Below are 15,976 nucleotides of genomic sequence, written 5' to 3'. Positions count from 1 at the left end.
GTATTAAAAGCGTAGGAGTGCTTCTATTTGCAGCCGTGGCAGCCAGAATGTCAGAGTGGCTTCCTTAGGTGCCAGTGCTGCATCCTGGACAGAGGTAGGGCTGGGAGCTGCCCTGAGCACAACCCTCCTGCTATTTAAATTGGTTTGTCCAGGGAGTTGGGCTGAGACAATCAGATACCCAGGGGCCCATATGCTGCTTGTGTGGAACAAATCGTTACCTTTTTGCAAGCTGGCATTGCCTCTCCAGTAGGATATCAGAAGGAAATGTTGGATCAGTAAATTTAAAGGGGCCTTTAAAAATAATCGAGTTTGGGAACATGTTTTCATGTGATCTAAGCTTCCTCTAACCCAGTATCGCATCTGTAAGAAGCACCAGGGCCAGATGTTTCTAAGTAAGATATGAAACTCCCACAGCAATAGTTGTGGGATTATTTGCCTTAAACAAAGGTCTCACCCTGTTCTTGCACAGTTACAGATCAATCCTGGAGCAGGTGTTTTACTGTGAATATCTGGTGGACAGGGAAAGCTCACGATATACTGAATTGTACTGAATAAAAATATACAGCTTTCTGACCACTTAGCTGTGCCGTCTTTTGAGGTACACTAAACTGTCATTTTCCTTTTCAAAAGAACTGATTGTGGACTCACAGGATAAGCAAAGTAGGAAAGGACCTCTTGTGTGGGCTTCAGAGATGGGTTGCATTTGGGAATCTTAAAATTAGCATCGCAGAAAACAAATTACAAATCTTTATTACTTAAGTGGAAAACAGTGATAAGCGCTCCAATAAGCCTTGCATTTGCGAAGTCACTTTTTGAAGTGAGTCATACCTCAGCTGTTTGTAGGATGTCTTGGTAACTCTATTATTTCATTTTTTCTCTTGGCTCCTGTGCAATTTGCACATTCAGGGTCAAGCCTTCGCTAATGACAGCTCCTTGAGTTTCAAGGTGGCCGAATCAGCGGGACGTATGGCACATATCCACAGAGCTTTAAAAATATCTCTGCATGACATATGCTGTTTGTCCCTGAACACCGGATAGGTTAATTGTTAAAGAAACATTAATAACATTAACTGATGGTATGGCTTCCCACTGCCTCTGCCCTGGCAATCTCACACTGGCAAATGGATTAATAATGCTATCGGAAATGAATGTCGTTGCTATGCAAGTAACTCCAAACTAGATAATTTAAGAATAGTTTGGATGATTACTAATTAGATCCACCGACACAGGGGAATTTGAATTATTCATGACTGGCTGAAAACAGCAGGTAATTAATTTGTTCACTTCTCTGCAACTAATGTGGAAGTTGTTTATTTTTACACACACACGCGCGTGCACGCACACAGATACAGATGATCTGCTAAAAATGGTCCCTTGTTTCAAAATTGTTTCTCTGTGAAGAAATGTCCGAGCTGCAAGCTTAGGATAAAAAGTCTTGAAAAGTTAGTTGAACAAGCCACACTTTGAGACAGGACCCATCCAGCACCACCCTGTTTCCCTGCAGCGCAGGCATCAGGCTCTCCCCAGAGTGTTCCCCCCTCTCATCTGGGTGAACACTTCGAGGATTTACCTACTCTGGGGACCTTGTGTAGGTGCAAATGCATGTGCCATTCAAATCTAACACTCTCATATCAGCCTCCTTAGCAGCTCTGCACACACGTACTGCTGGACATGGAATTTGCTATTTGCTATTGTGAGCGGGTTAATTCAAACCGAGGACATGTAGGAGACAGTGAAAGGTGCTCTCCAGCTGTGCTCTGTTTATTCTTAATGGCAGGCAAAAACCTTCAAAATAGTGTGCAAAAGCTTTCTGGACTGTTGGATAGCTGCTTCTCTCCTGGAACTTAACTCAGAGCCCCAAACAAATTTAGGACTTCTCCTTTTTACCTTGTTCCTTCCCTGAAATGGCTCTGATTAGTTTAAATAGAAGAAAAAAAAAAATTTGAACAGGAGGCTAAATAACGCCACACATGAAATTACACAGCTTGTTCAATACAAGGCTCAGCAGATCCTATTCCCTTTATGAATTGATGAGCTTTATTATCTTGATTTTTCATTAAAATACAATAAGTTGGTCTAACCCATAAAATAGATAAAGTGCAGGACAATAGTTCATTTAACATTGATCCATTTTTGTTACTCATAGAAGACGATGGCTATGGCTGTCATGTGCGAAGTCATACCCAGCTCAGAAGTGCTACACAACCATGAATAGCTAAAGCAGAGAACAGGGCCTCATCATTCCTCCCCGGCTCTCCAGCTCGCTTCTTGCTCATGTTTTTACCAGGCTCCAGCACAGCAGCACTAGCTAATGTCAGTGGCTTCTTGTGTCTTGTATGAAAGCTGCTGTAGAAGGGATTAATATGCAAAAGAAGACCGATAAAGCACACCATGTAGCAGTGAGCATGTTTTAAGCATGAGAGGCTTGCATCTTGTTTTCTTTGTTTTGTGAAGTACTAAGTCCAGGCCTTTCTTACACCTTAAAGAAGCCAACACTAGAGCAGAGGGAATTTGTGTATCTCTGTGTGTGTGCATATGCCACATATATCCATTACTGGATAGAAGTGACAAAAATCTCAGGGGCCCAAGTGTGTTTTCACACTAATTCCCATATATTGGAACCTCCTAGAATTTTCCCTTTCAAAGATACCTTAGAAAGCAGATGAGTAGCATGCAGCCCCTAGAGAAGCAATGTTAATTGTGTGGCAAAGTCATGTCTGAAATGGTTTTACAGCAGTGGTTGTAGTCACGTGTTCCTCAGCAGCCTGCAGCAGACACGTGTCTCTGTGTACCGCTCCCGATTTCATCCATGATGAGCTGCAGTTTAATCTGGCAGCCACATCCTCATCTTGGTGTTCCTCAATAAGAGCAGTGCTGTGGGACCACAGACAACATGAAAACACAACAAAAAGTATCACTCTGTGACTTTTGTCTAATGTGTATTTCTATTTCCTCCTCCTGGCAAGCAGAGGAAACTTAATTGGCTATTTCATACCACTGTCCCTTTCTCCTTGACCCCAGACATTACTTGCTGGCATCTCCAGCGTCCCTACATATATGACAGTAAAAACACCTGATGTGGCAAGTGGGTGCTTTATGAAGAGTGATATGCCATCAGTCATAATTAACCCCTGTGTCCCTGTCACAGGCTGGGGCAGACCCCATCACATCTGGTTTCCTGATTGAAAATACTTTGGTTTATGTAGGTTTCACTGAAAATAACCAAGAGAGTTATCTTTAGGCAACAGGAGCTGATAAAAAATGAATTATTTGTCACTTAGAAGGATGCCTTGGCTGTGGAAACCATCAAGCACATTTGTAGGGTTTCATTAGTCCTGTTTGCCCCCTCCCCATGCTCAGTGTTATTTGCTTTTTGGTTTGGTTAGCAGCCCAGCATCTGCTCTCCGAGCCTTTTGCAAAACACTTCAGGGGGTGCAAAGCACCTGAGTCCCACACCAGCATGATTTTACAGCTGTTCATAAAAGCAGGGTCATTCCTGTTGCTTCTTGAATTAAATGCCATACCATGAGCATTTCAGACCTGGCATCTGTTTATGCACAAATAAATATTAGCCCAGTAAGTGCAGAACACATTGATGCTCTGTATTAGTGCAAGAGCTGCTGTGAGGTTTGTATCACCAGACTGCAAAGCACTGGAGACTTTTGCTGCTGATTATTGGCTCTTAAGGCAGGAAATGGCTTGCAGATCCACTGGGTAAGTGGGATGGAGATTGTCCTTTGTGCTCTCTGGTCAGGGTTCTTTTAGCTCCTTTGCTCCTGCTTGCCCAGCAGTACAGCAACTCCTCCTTTTGCGCCCTTAAGCATTAAATCAGGCCCTCCACATTTCTAATTTTCAGCTAAAGCTTATTGTTTAATTTTTTTTTTAATACAGCATAGCCCCCTACTGTATCCCATTGTTACTATGGTAATAGATGGGTTTGACAGCAATCACTGATGCTATAGGGGATAGTAAAAGTGTATTATGGGACACTTCACTTCAGTTGGGAGATATAACATTATATATTGGTATTATGGAGAAGATCATCTAGAGTGCCATGACACAGCATACATAAGACAACCAGGGGATCAGGCCCAGCCAGCGTGGGAAAGGCAGGTCCTGCTTGACCAACTTGATCGGCTTCTATGGCAAAGTTACCCATTTGGTGGATGAAGGAAAAGCTATGAATGTCGTCTGCCTAGACTTCAGCAAAGTCTTTGACATGGTTTCCCCCAGCATTCTCCTGGAGAAACTGTCTGGTCATGGCTTGGAAATGTGCATTGTTCCCTGGGTGAAAACACTGGCTGGGTGGCTGAGCCCAGAGGGTGTTGGTGAATGGATTTAAATACAGGAGGCAGATAATCACTAGTGGGGTTCTCCAGGGCTCATTTTTGGGGTCAGCCCTACTTAAAATCTTTACCAAGGATTGGGACCAGGGGATTGAGTGCAGTCTCAGTCAGTTCACAGACAACACCAGGTTGGTTGCAAGTGTTGATCTGCTGGAGGTTAGTAAAACTCTGCAGAAGGGTCCGGACAGGCTGGATCCATGGGCCGAGACCAATCATATGAGGTTCAACAAAGTAAAGTGCTGCATCCTGCACTTGGGTCACAACAACCCCAGGCATTGCTACAGGCTAAGGAAATAGTGGCTGGAAAGCTGCTTGGCAGAAAAGGACTTGGGGGTGGTGGTCGACTGCCACTGTCATCTGTACATGAGCAGCAGTGTGCCCATGTGGCAATGCATCCATGGCCAATTGTATCCTGGCTTGTGTCAAAAAATAGTGTAGGGCCAGCCGGATCAAGGCAGTGATTGTCCTCCTGTACGTGGCACTGGTGAGGACACATCTCAAATCCTGTGTTTAGTTCTGGGCTGCTCACTACAAGAAAGACATTGAAGTGCTGGAGTGTGTCCAGAGAAGAGCAGCAGACCTGGTGGAGCATTTCAGGCACAAGTCCTATGAGGATTGGCTGAGGGAGCTGGGGTTATTTTGCCTGGAGAAAAGGAGAGACCTTATTACTCTCCACAACCACCTGAAAACAGGATGTAGCCAGGTAGGAGTCAATATCTTCGCCCAGGTAAAAAGTGAGAAGATGAGAGGAAATTACCTCAAGTTCTACCTGTGTAAGTTTAGATTGGATATTAGGAAAAATTTCTTCAAGGAAAGGGTGGTAAGGCATTGGAGCAGGCTGCCCAGGGAAGCAGTAGACTCACCATCTCTGGAGGTATTTAAAAGACATGCAGATGTGGCACTTAGGGCCATGGTTTAGTGATGACCATGGCGGTGCTGAGATAATAGTTGGACTCGATATTAGAGGTATTTTTTACCCCTTATGGTTCTATGATTGTAGTAACCTGTCTTTTTCTTCTTTCCTTGCCCTTCAGATGGATGAGGAGGCAAGCAGGATACAGTTTTGGGTCTTAGATATTACTCTGTGAATTATTACAGTGGAATTCGTAGAAATGGTGGTGTAAGGGGCTGCTCAGCAGGAGTTATTGATATTGGACTCTGACCTTGAAGCATTTAGAACATAACTGATCCTAACACAGCTAAGGAATTGTAGTGCGCTTGGGGATTTAAATCCTATTAAACGTAGAGCGCAAGCAACCTTTGAAAACACCATGTGGAAGTCCAAACACTTTTGCTTGCTCTCAGACAAGAAGCAGGAGCTGTAGCATTATTCTCTTCTCCATATATTAGCCTTCCTATGCTTGACTATATGTAGGTTTCTAAACTGGAATGATGTTTTCTAATCTAGTGTCTCCCTTCAAACTATCAAGACAATTGCATTCTTCTTATGTGCCTTACTGGCTCAAGTCTATTGGAGTTGTTAATGCCTTTTTAAAAAATTATTGCTGACTTCAAATGTGTGCACTTCTCTCTGTCCTTCCAAACAGTGTTTTGTCTGTATTGAGAGTTAAACTGGTGGCTCTCTTGGACTTGACATGGTAATAAATCTAAAAATGTCCAGTTAACAGAGCTAAACACCTCATTTGAGGAAAAATGAAGCAACATTTTTCCCTGAGCTGTAAAATATGTTGAGTGATTTCATTTCCTTTGTATGGAACATTAGGGCTTGGCACAATCCTCACTCACTCCAAAAGAGCGTAAAAGTTGCCTCTCTTGTGTGAGCTCAGTCGCCTCACTGCCATGTACCCACTGCACACTCTGCTCTGCCTGGCTTGCTTCTATCAGTAACATGTGTGGTTTTCCTTCTTACTTAAGAGAAAAGAAAACAGGACTGTTCTGGGACTCAGTTGCAGGCTGTAGAATTGAAATTAGCAGTCAAGACACAGCCGTAACTACCTACAAAGGACCACCTGTACCACTGATGCTGCACTTTCAGGCATGTCCCTCAGTCTGTCAGGGTCCAAACGTGGGACACATTATGTGGAAAAGTCTTAAAATTATGGCTGGATGGATGAATGAAATTTGAGTGGGGACAGTGAAGTGCCAAAAGATCAGATTTTGAAAATTTAAATGGCTTTTCTAGTGGGTCTGTCTGGGAGTCTTTATTTTTGATACAGATAGCTTTCAGTGGAGAAGTGTGGGAAAGAGAGGTATTATTAGGGAAGAGTCTTACTCATGTCATTATTATTGTGGCTGAAGTCCCATAAAATAAACTGTCTTGTTTTCAGGAGTTAAAGGAGAAGGATGCAGGAGGAATGTTACAGGTCTCAAATATTTCTGCTACCTTTGCTGTTTAATTTCTAAAGTCAGAGCAGTTAAGAATCTTAGGATCCAGCTTTTTGAGGTTTACTACATAGAATATCCTAATGAAGTTTGGCTCTCATTTAACTCTATTTCAGCTCTATAAATACACAGATATAGAATACAATATATTATAATATAGATAAAATGCATATTTATATTGTTTCACCCTTCTGTTAAGGATTTGCTGTCTTTTGAGTCTTATATTGAATCTTTACCTGCTGGATCTGTTGTAGTCTTAAATGAGCACCTATTTATGTTTTTTAGTCTATTTCATCTAATTTCTGCTAAATCAGTTCAAGTTTCATGGATTGTACTGCATCCCTTTATTTCCATTGGAGACAACAATCGCAAATAAATACAAGAATTAACATATCCAGCCCCTCACATCTGTGTATAAACATGTATCTGTCGTGGTTCTCCTAATTCACCTTTTTCAGTTTATTCTTCATGCTCCAAATACAACTAAATCTTTACTTCAAACAACTTTTATTCTTCCTGAATGTAATCTCCTTGGTCATTTCCTTTATGTCATGACCTTCCTTTTCATATCACCAAGATGAAACCGAAAGCATAGGTCCTTGTGTATCTCCAAGTTTTTACATTGATTATATATGGATCACTTGAAATTGTCAGGTGTGGAGGCATCTAAGACAACAATGTTTTAAGCACTGCTCAGCCTCTAGCACTAAGTACCTGGTATGTGTCTGTGAGCAGGGCAGCAGTAGAGCGTGGTGCCAGAGGACTTAACGGGCTGCATTTGTTGTTGAGTGACTGCATGAGGTGCTGTGTGTTGCACATTTCCTTAGCAAAGCTGCAGCAGAGCACCAGGAAGGAAAGCTTCTGATTTGTGTTGATTATAGCAATTGATAATAGTAATAATAACAACAAGTGGATTCTAATTATCATGGATGCAATCATTTCCCACCTGTAATGACGGAAGATGCTTAGACACCTGGAAAAAAGTACTGGAAGACAAGACAATTATTTCAAATGTTCTGAATGCAAAATTTTCAACAGAAATTAAAGTAAGAGGAGTATATATTGAAATTTTAAAGTTTGCATGAGACTTAACTCTAACAGGTCTCCTACTTTCTACTTCCCCTGATGGTTCTCTTTAGACAGCAGGTCTATCCTGTTGGTCCTGTCCTTGTCCCATCATGGGCACTATGTCTTCACTGCCTACCTGCTTGCCTTGCATACCTAGCTCAGAACAGAAAAAAAATGATTCATTGTAGGGCTTATTACAGCTTCTTAGCACTGTGGTTGTCCCATGTGCAAGTGGGGAAGGCAACACTGAACTCAAACTGATTAATTTTCCCTGTGACATGAATTAAAATTCTGGGCTAGTCTGGGCTATCAGGGTTAGTAGTAACAGAAGTAGGAGGGACTGATTTGCCCTGAGGTATCAATACAGTTCCCTGTTTCACTTGTATTTGAGCCTCCCACCCTGGCAAACTGACAGGAGCCTGTTTTACAGAGGTTGGAAAACACTAATCCACAAAATATTTAGGGGTCTTTTAGTTCCTGCTTGAAGTCACTTGGGAGTTAGTTCAGATCAAGGTGAAAGTGATTTTCCCCACAAATGTGTGGCAACCTGGGGAGCCATAACATCAATTTCCATTAAATGGGTCTATGACCTTGCATAAACATCACTGCTTGCTCCTCAGTTGTGGGTCTGCAGATCCAAAGAGCTGGAATGTTATGCAGTTATGCAGAGAATGACTTCTGCTGAAGGAAATATGCTCCAATATACTCTGTTTTCACATTAAGCAGAAAAATTCAAAAGTTCTTGTCTCAAAATATGAAGATGAGAAAGCACAGAAAAACCCAAAAACTTCTGGTTTTCAAAAATATTTCTCCCTATTTTTAAACTCTCAGGTGTCATTCATTTAACATTTTCAAATATTGCTTTGCCCTAAGGAGAACTGGCACCTTAAAAGCAAACTGGCTCTCTGCTGAGAGTTAGTATTTTTCAAAAATAGCATAACTCTATGAGTAAAATGTTTAAGGCTCATACCATGGCCTTGCACAACCTTCTTCCTCTTGTATCCCTCACAAGGGCTGCAAAGCTCTGCTGGACTAAGTGTGCTGAAGACCTGCCATCCGTGGTGTTAGCAGCATTCATTGGAAACCACAGTGCTGATAAGTGTTGCCATTTATGCTGCTTTCTGGGCAGATCACTAAACTTCAGTCCCGTTGATTTTTACTAGAAGGGTGCAGGGCAACACCTGCGTTTTCATATTAAACCATCTTGGCTACTTCCCACTGCCACAGGTTGCAATAATGTCTTTTCCTGTCTTAAGGCTTTTGCTTCTATTGACAGGCTGTAATTTAGGTTGGCATGCAATAATTCTGTCACTGAGTCCTTTGGTGAAATAAAGTTATTTTTAATAGTACTAAGAATCTTTGCAAAATAACACAAAGAAAGGATTTATTACCATTTCACCGCTGTGTTCTCAAAATCTTGCCCCTTCTCATCCATTCTGCTAAATTTGTTTGGACTTTGGCTTCTTGAGCAAGTGATGAACTTAGAAGGTATTGGGTTTCCTTTATAATTATATTCTCACCCTGCTGATCTCAAGTGCTCAGAAATTGAATGAAAAATCATAGCTTTGACATAGCAATCTTGGTTTTACAGAATAATTTTCTTTGTCTTTGGATGTCTTCTTTTAATTTGGCTTCTTCTTTTTGTGTTTTTATTTGTGTTTGAATTTTGATGGCATCTTGTATTTTTCATTTCTAGAGTACTGAGATTTTTATTTTGAACAAAAAATTGAGATTCTGACATTTGGAGTTGAGCCCCTGAAGAAACCCCCTAAAATTTACTCCAAGGAAAATCAAGGATTGGCAGCTGTCCTCTTCACTGGTGTTGCTATGGCTTATATTAATGTTTTACCTATATTCTTCTTTAAGATAGTCCATGGGTGATACATTGCTTTCAAATTTGTATTGCAGGCTTCATTCCCCCACACTTGTTAGTTCACTTTGAGGTAGAGCCTGGTGAAAGGTCTGGAGGTCTTTCTGAGAAATCAATACCTCTGTGATTTAAACTCTAACAATTAAACAAGGGCAATTAAATGTTCAAGCAGTCAACTTAGTCCATCTCTACGCAGTGCCCTTTTGTCTTGTAAAAGTGAGGTAGTTCATGTATGCAGTGATTAAAAGTCAAAGCAAGGTGTCTCTTAATGGAAAGTGTCCTTTCCAGCTGCAGGGTACCATGGTAGCTCAGACATCTCGATGCAACATGCGGTCTCTCTTAATCTGGAATTGAGCCATTTGGCTTGTGCATGCTCTCACTTGCTGAGCCGCTGCAAATTTGTCTGGTTTAAATTAAAATTATTTTTGATGTATTCACAGTTGCATATAACCACTTACCGTAAGCAGACTTGGGAGTGCACAGGTCTGTGACCCTTCTCCATAGTCTCCTTTTGCTTCATGCAGCACTGAGGTCACATCCTTCCCACCTGTCCTGTGTCACAGGACACATTGCTTGGCAAAGTGGCACATGCGAGCAGGCAGCTTTGGAGTGGCATACATTGTCAGGAGGGACAGTAATGGCAGAGGAGGGTGTGTTTGCAGGCTGTGATGCGGGATCCAACCCTTGTTGAGGGGCTTGTCACAGGCTTTGGCTTCTCTCTAATTGGGATCATACTGATTGGTTGCTGAAATGATGCTCCCAATAGGCCAGAGTGAGTTTTCCTAAGGAGAAGACCGAATCACGTCTCTCAGCATGGTAGTCTGGCTGATGTGAAATAAAAGGTATGTTTGTCAGTTTAGTGTCACGCTTCCTCCCTCGCCTCCTGCTGGGGAGTAGGGCTGATATGATTAGAAGCAGCTCAGACATGCCTTTTGGATTGCCTGCAGCAATACTAGCAGGGACTTTGTTTTTTGTTTTCCATTTTTAAAGCTGGCCTTGGTTTCTTCCAGTTCTGCTTTTCTGTCGCTCTTCTGAAGATTGCTCAGCTCACTGAATACATACAGCTATAAAAGCATTGCTTAAAATAGCCTCAGATTTCTATCTTAGGTCACAAACCAAGGAGTGAAAATATTTAGTCAGATGTACCCTGTGTGTTTAAGCAAAAGACAGCAATATTTGCAAATAATCTTAAAAAAAAATAAGGACTTCTCTGGAAAGTCAGAAAATTACTTTCTCTGGAAAGTAATTTCTGACTTTCAGCTGGGAGCCTGTAGAAGCTGATTAATGGTTGTGATTGCACTGACAGTCAGGAAGGGTGTAACTTGGAAGGGTAAAATCCACAGCAACATTTGCAAGTTTGATGCCATGTTTTGTGTCGGTACACAGTGTTTATGCTGTGCACACCTTCACTTTCAGATGTGCACAAGGGAAAATTGATTCAATCCTTTCCATATAGATGGTATTATGGCCTCTGTGAAACACAGAAATGTAAAATACTTTAAGCCATTAGGCAAAAGCCTAAATATCTCAGACTTCTGTGGGTGAGCCAGTGATTAGCTGAAAGTCCAATTTTTCTGAAGTAGGCAAATAAATTTTCAACCACCTCTCTGCAGCCTAATTTGGGAAACAAGCCATCAGCTCAAGGATATTGAGCACTGGCATTGTAATTTCTGAAAACTTGGGCTGGGAATAACATTCCAGGTCTGACTTATTCTAAGCATGTGTGTTCAGTCCTGCTATGTGTGCTGGATTGTATCACAAGCACTTCACTATATGGGAATCAGTCCTGCTGCAGTATCATCTCCTTTTGCCCCTGGAGCTGCATCCCAGCTTAAGAGTTGTCTGGATTTATAAGGACTTTATGCAGACCACACTGAAAATCTCTGTAGTGTCTGAACATCCATTAGCTTTCTTCAGCAGGCTCCATGGTACAGAGGGAAATTTTGGGTTCCCTACTTCCCTCTGGAAGTGCTTTGTTCTTGCCTGCAAAGCCCCTGTCTGGGCAGTGTGCCATTGTCTTCAGCCTGCAATAAAGTGCCACCAGCTGATGGTGCAGTGGGCAGCGAGTTTAAAGATGCTGGTATTATGAAAAATGTTGTGTGATGCTAAATTAGCTCTGCCAAGGATTGATATGACTTTTATCCCATTTTTTAAATACATATAAAAGTGTCTGTGCTGTAGAGCTGCCTCCTTTGGCAGATTTATGTGCGCATTTGGGAATAATGGTGCCGTATGATGATTATAAAACTATATAAAGCATCCTTTATTGTTCATTACCATTGTTCTATATTAACTCACCATTATCTCCTGATGCATTGCAATTGCAAATCCTGGGCCACTCCACATGTGAGTCTGAGCAATCTGATCTCATTTGGACACTAGATGTTTTGGGAAGGAATGTACTCTCACTTGTTTCCATGCAGAGGCAATGGCCTGTCTTCTTTCTATCAGCTTGCAGTTGCCCACAAACACTGGGAATGAGTGGTGGGAGGTTTTTCTATGGGCTGTGGGCAACTTATTTATAACCCATGTTGCAGATATGCTGATGTGCCCCCAGGCAGTCAGCAGGGCAGTGGGATTCCTCAGTACAAGCAGCCTGGTCAGCTCAAAACCTGCTCAGGAACTTGGGGCTCAGGGACTGAACAGATGCCATAGCCAAAGAAAATGCCCTTCCTGCAAGGAATCAGTAGTGGTGTAACTTCTAAACCTAAGGGGCTTCAACGACAAACTGTTGCCAAATCTTCAGCACCTCTTAGCATGTTGCATACCAATAGAGGGTCACTTGAAAAAAATCTGTCAGAAGTACATTAGCAGGAGCTGAGCTCTTTTGGATACCTGGCCCAACTGGTGTGAATTAAACAGCCAAAAAATCCAGCCCTGAGAATCTCAAAACCTTTGTTTTTTTTGACATGAGGCAATTCCCAGAGATGGGCCTGAAAATAACTTTCATTGCCTTTAGAAGGATTGGGATAATGCCATTAGCACCCCAGCTGCTTTTCCTCCTGTCAGTGAACACGTATATGTGGGAATTGCCCGCTGATTTTTTGAACATCAAACTTGCATCAATTAAATATCACAGCGTACTGGGATCGCTCCTTCACTGCTTGTGACTTTTGTTTGCATATAAGACATCTGGCTCTGTGAATGCAGCATCAGTTTGGTTTTTTTTTTTAGTTGCTTCTTTCTCTTTGAGTGAAACAGCTCCCATCTTCAATGCCTTCCCCCGAAAGCAAGAGTACACATCTATGTCTCATAGCCACACATGCAATGGCATTCTGATTGCATTTCATGTGGCTGGCTGATGGTAACATTTTATTGTGTTGGTGCATAGATTAAATCCCTCCAGCCAGGACAATTAAATATGAAAAAATGTGTATGCCATTTACAAGGATACTATTTAATCAGAAATAGACAAGAATATGAGTCATCAGCTCAGAAACAAACCCAGTCTTTATATAAATTCAATTGTACTTGTTCCAGCTGTTGCAGCAAAAAAATATCATTTTTCATAGATATGGCAATTTCAACTGAGTCCAGTTGAATTTGACCGAAAGCAGAACCTTCAGGGCATTTTAGAGACCTCACATCACTGTTTATTGATGGCAGCTGTGGAAAATAACTAAGCAGTGGCAAAGGCCAAGTCACTGTGGGAGCACTGAGGGTGCTAAGCAACATGAGGCTTGAGAATAAGGCACACAAACATCACACCTCACTATGAATTCAGTTTGCATGTATGCGTGGCTGCCAATAGCTGCCATGCTCTGGTCCTGGCATCCTTAGTACAGTGACCTTGCCCACTCCATGGGGCAGAGACTGTGAGGGACAGATGTTTAAGGTGGAGGCATGGCTGGAGCCCAGTGAAACAAATTTATTTTATACGTCCTGTTCCCGTTAAGGACGACATAGCACTGGGCACTTGGCTGCATTTTTGGCAGTCAATTATTATTAATCAAACCCAAGACATAGAGATAAATTATTAAGAATAGTCAGAAATGAATAGCAGAGGGAGGTCTGCTGGGACAGCAGCAGTCTGGAGATGTTCCAGTTGTTTTCAAGTTTACTGTAACCTCTTTGGCAGAGAAAGCAAGCTGGATGTTTCAGGCTGACAGGTTTAGTTGCACAAGATGACACTCCAGCCTGGCTGGAGACAAAAGCAGGAGGAAGTTTCTCATTGAAACTTTGCTCCTGTGTTCAGAGTATCTAAGAATTGCAAGTGAGTATACATATCCACGAGCAGCATCTTCCTGACTGCTGGAGATTTTCCCCAAAATCACGACTTGTCAATCAATTCCTTTTAAATCCATTCAATCTGTTCATCTGGTTCCAAACTTCAGTGATTGAAGTTCTTCATGGTCCCAAGCACAGAAGTCAGAGCAGGATGCAATCTTTATGGCAGCAATCTTAGGACTTTTCCAAAATTAGTATTACATTAACTTGACAGGGTCATTTGCCCTCATAAACCCATGTTAACTGAGGTTAATTATTTCAGCCTTTTATTCCTTACTAACCCATTTCCTCTCACATGCCTAAACTAATTTTGACTGACAGTCCTCTACATGCTATTCCCTTTAACAATTTTTAGGCCAGATTCCTGTACTTATTTTATTCTTGCCCCATGAGATCTGGATGTGTTCCAAGCTGAAAAATCAATGCTGATTTTGCTGAGTGCCCCTCGGCCACCTCTTTCTAAAAATCTTGGCTATGAAGTAGACTACTGCTCTTAATATGTCTGACTTGAGTAAATGAACTGGTTCAGCCTAGATGGGAATGAGTAACATTAGTTTCACCTTCATAGACATTTGCCTCAATGAATGGCTCAAGGAAGTTTCAGTGTGGATCAGCTAATGACACTGAAATCAGCCACTCTGCTAAAAAGACAGGAACATGAATTTACATCCTCAAGGAGACCTTGTGCATCTGTGTATGGCTCAGTAAAGAGGATATGCACACATTTACTTAGAGGAAATGCTCAATCACTGTGCTGTACAAGCAAGAGCACGAATGACAGCATGCAAACAAGTGACACGTGTGAGGGTATTGAAAAGCAGTGCTTTTCCTGGCATGGTGGCAACATCTCTTTTTTACCCTTTCAGCCTTCTACTGAGCAGAGATGCATTTTCAAAAAGTGCAAGAGGTAACATCCAGGGCAATTTAATATGGTGTTGAATCAAAGATAGGGGAGTGTGGGGAGAAAAAATTCTAAGCACTCTTTTAGGAGAGAAAACTAAAAATGCAATGTGCAGCTAGTGGAGAGGAACATCAGCTAATTCTCTCTGAGGGTTTATCTGCAGCCCAGTGTGGGAATGCAATTTGGGTAGATGTCCTGAGATTCCACTGCATACACAGTTTGGGAACTCATGGTCACAGAGCTGCAGCTGCAGAGACCAGCACTTAGTGTGTGTGCATCAAAACAGAAATGGTCCTTCTTTGGCTTCAGCTATTTGCATGCCAGCTAGACTTGTCTCGTGACCTTGAAACCCGAAGAAAATGTGTTTCCATTGTCATCAATCATTCTTCTGCAAATGCAGGCTCTTCTGAAAGCTAGGACACCAGCAGGAAGGCAATATTCTCTAGTCTGTAAGAGTGACTTGCCTTGCTTGGCAAGCTGGCACGCTTAGTGTGTGAGGGAGAAATAACAGGTAGATCGGCAGCTCAAAGATGCCCACCGTAGGTGATAGAAAATAGGGAAGTTCTTTAGCAGTACTGGCTCTACAAAGCTCCCTTGTAACCTGCTGCACAGCAGCGAGCTGCCAGTGCTCTTCTTGTGGTTACAAGAGGCTCATTAAGTAGGGATCTATCTCTCTCCCACAACCTCAATCTCCCTAGTGGTAGAAAAAATTGGTTTTTTAAAAGTGATGAGATGTACTCAGTGTCATCTCACTTTCTCTCCATCCTCACCATTGAAGTCTCCTTGGGCCACGGGGTGCACACACTGAAAATAAGCTGGAAGGAGGTGACACAAGGGGGAATGCAAATTACATTCTTTTTTATTTTTTGTCCAAGAAGGCCATTTAGATGTGGCTTTTCTTAATGACTTTATTTGATGGCTGGCACACTCAATTGTTATCCAAAAGTCAGTGGAGCCTCAGTTTAAAGCTGGGGAAAAACTATGGCAAATCAAATCCCTTCTACAGAAGTTGTGTTATAACTTCAGTCACAGCCTAGCTGTCTGCAGGTACTCAAAATATTACAGGTGTAGCTGTTGCAAAAGAATATCTCTGACATCAGGCTTTGATTGAGGGTGAATGTTACATTATTTTTTTCCATAATACTAGTAGCACATTTCAGAGAATGGAGGTGCTCTCTCTAGAAAAAGGAAAAAAGAGACACAAAGAAAAGTAGCAGACAG

Source organism: Molothrus aeneus, chromosome 4, assembly GCF_037042795.1.
Source record: "Molothrus aeneus isolate 106 chromosome 4, BPBGC_Maene_1.0, whole genome shotgun sequence".
In the NCBI taxonomy this organism is placed as follows: domain Eukaryota; kingdom Metazoa; phylum Chordata; class Aves; order Passeriformes; family Icteridae; genus Molothrus; species Molothrus aeneus.
The sequence above is the reverse complement of the archived record's forward strand: the minus strand, read 5'-3'. Positions refer to the sequence as shown.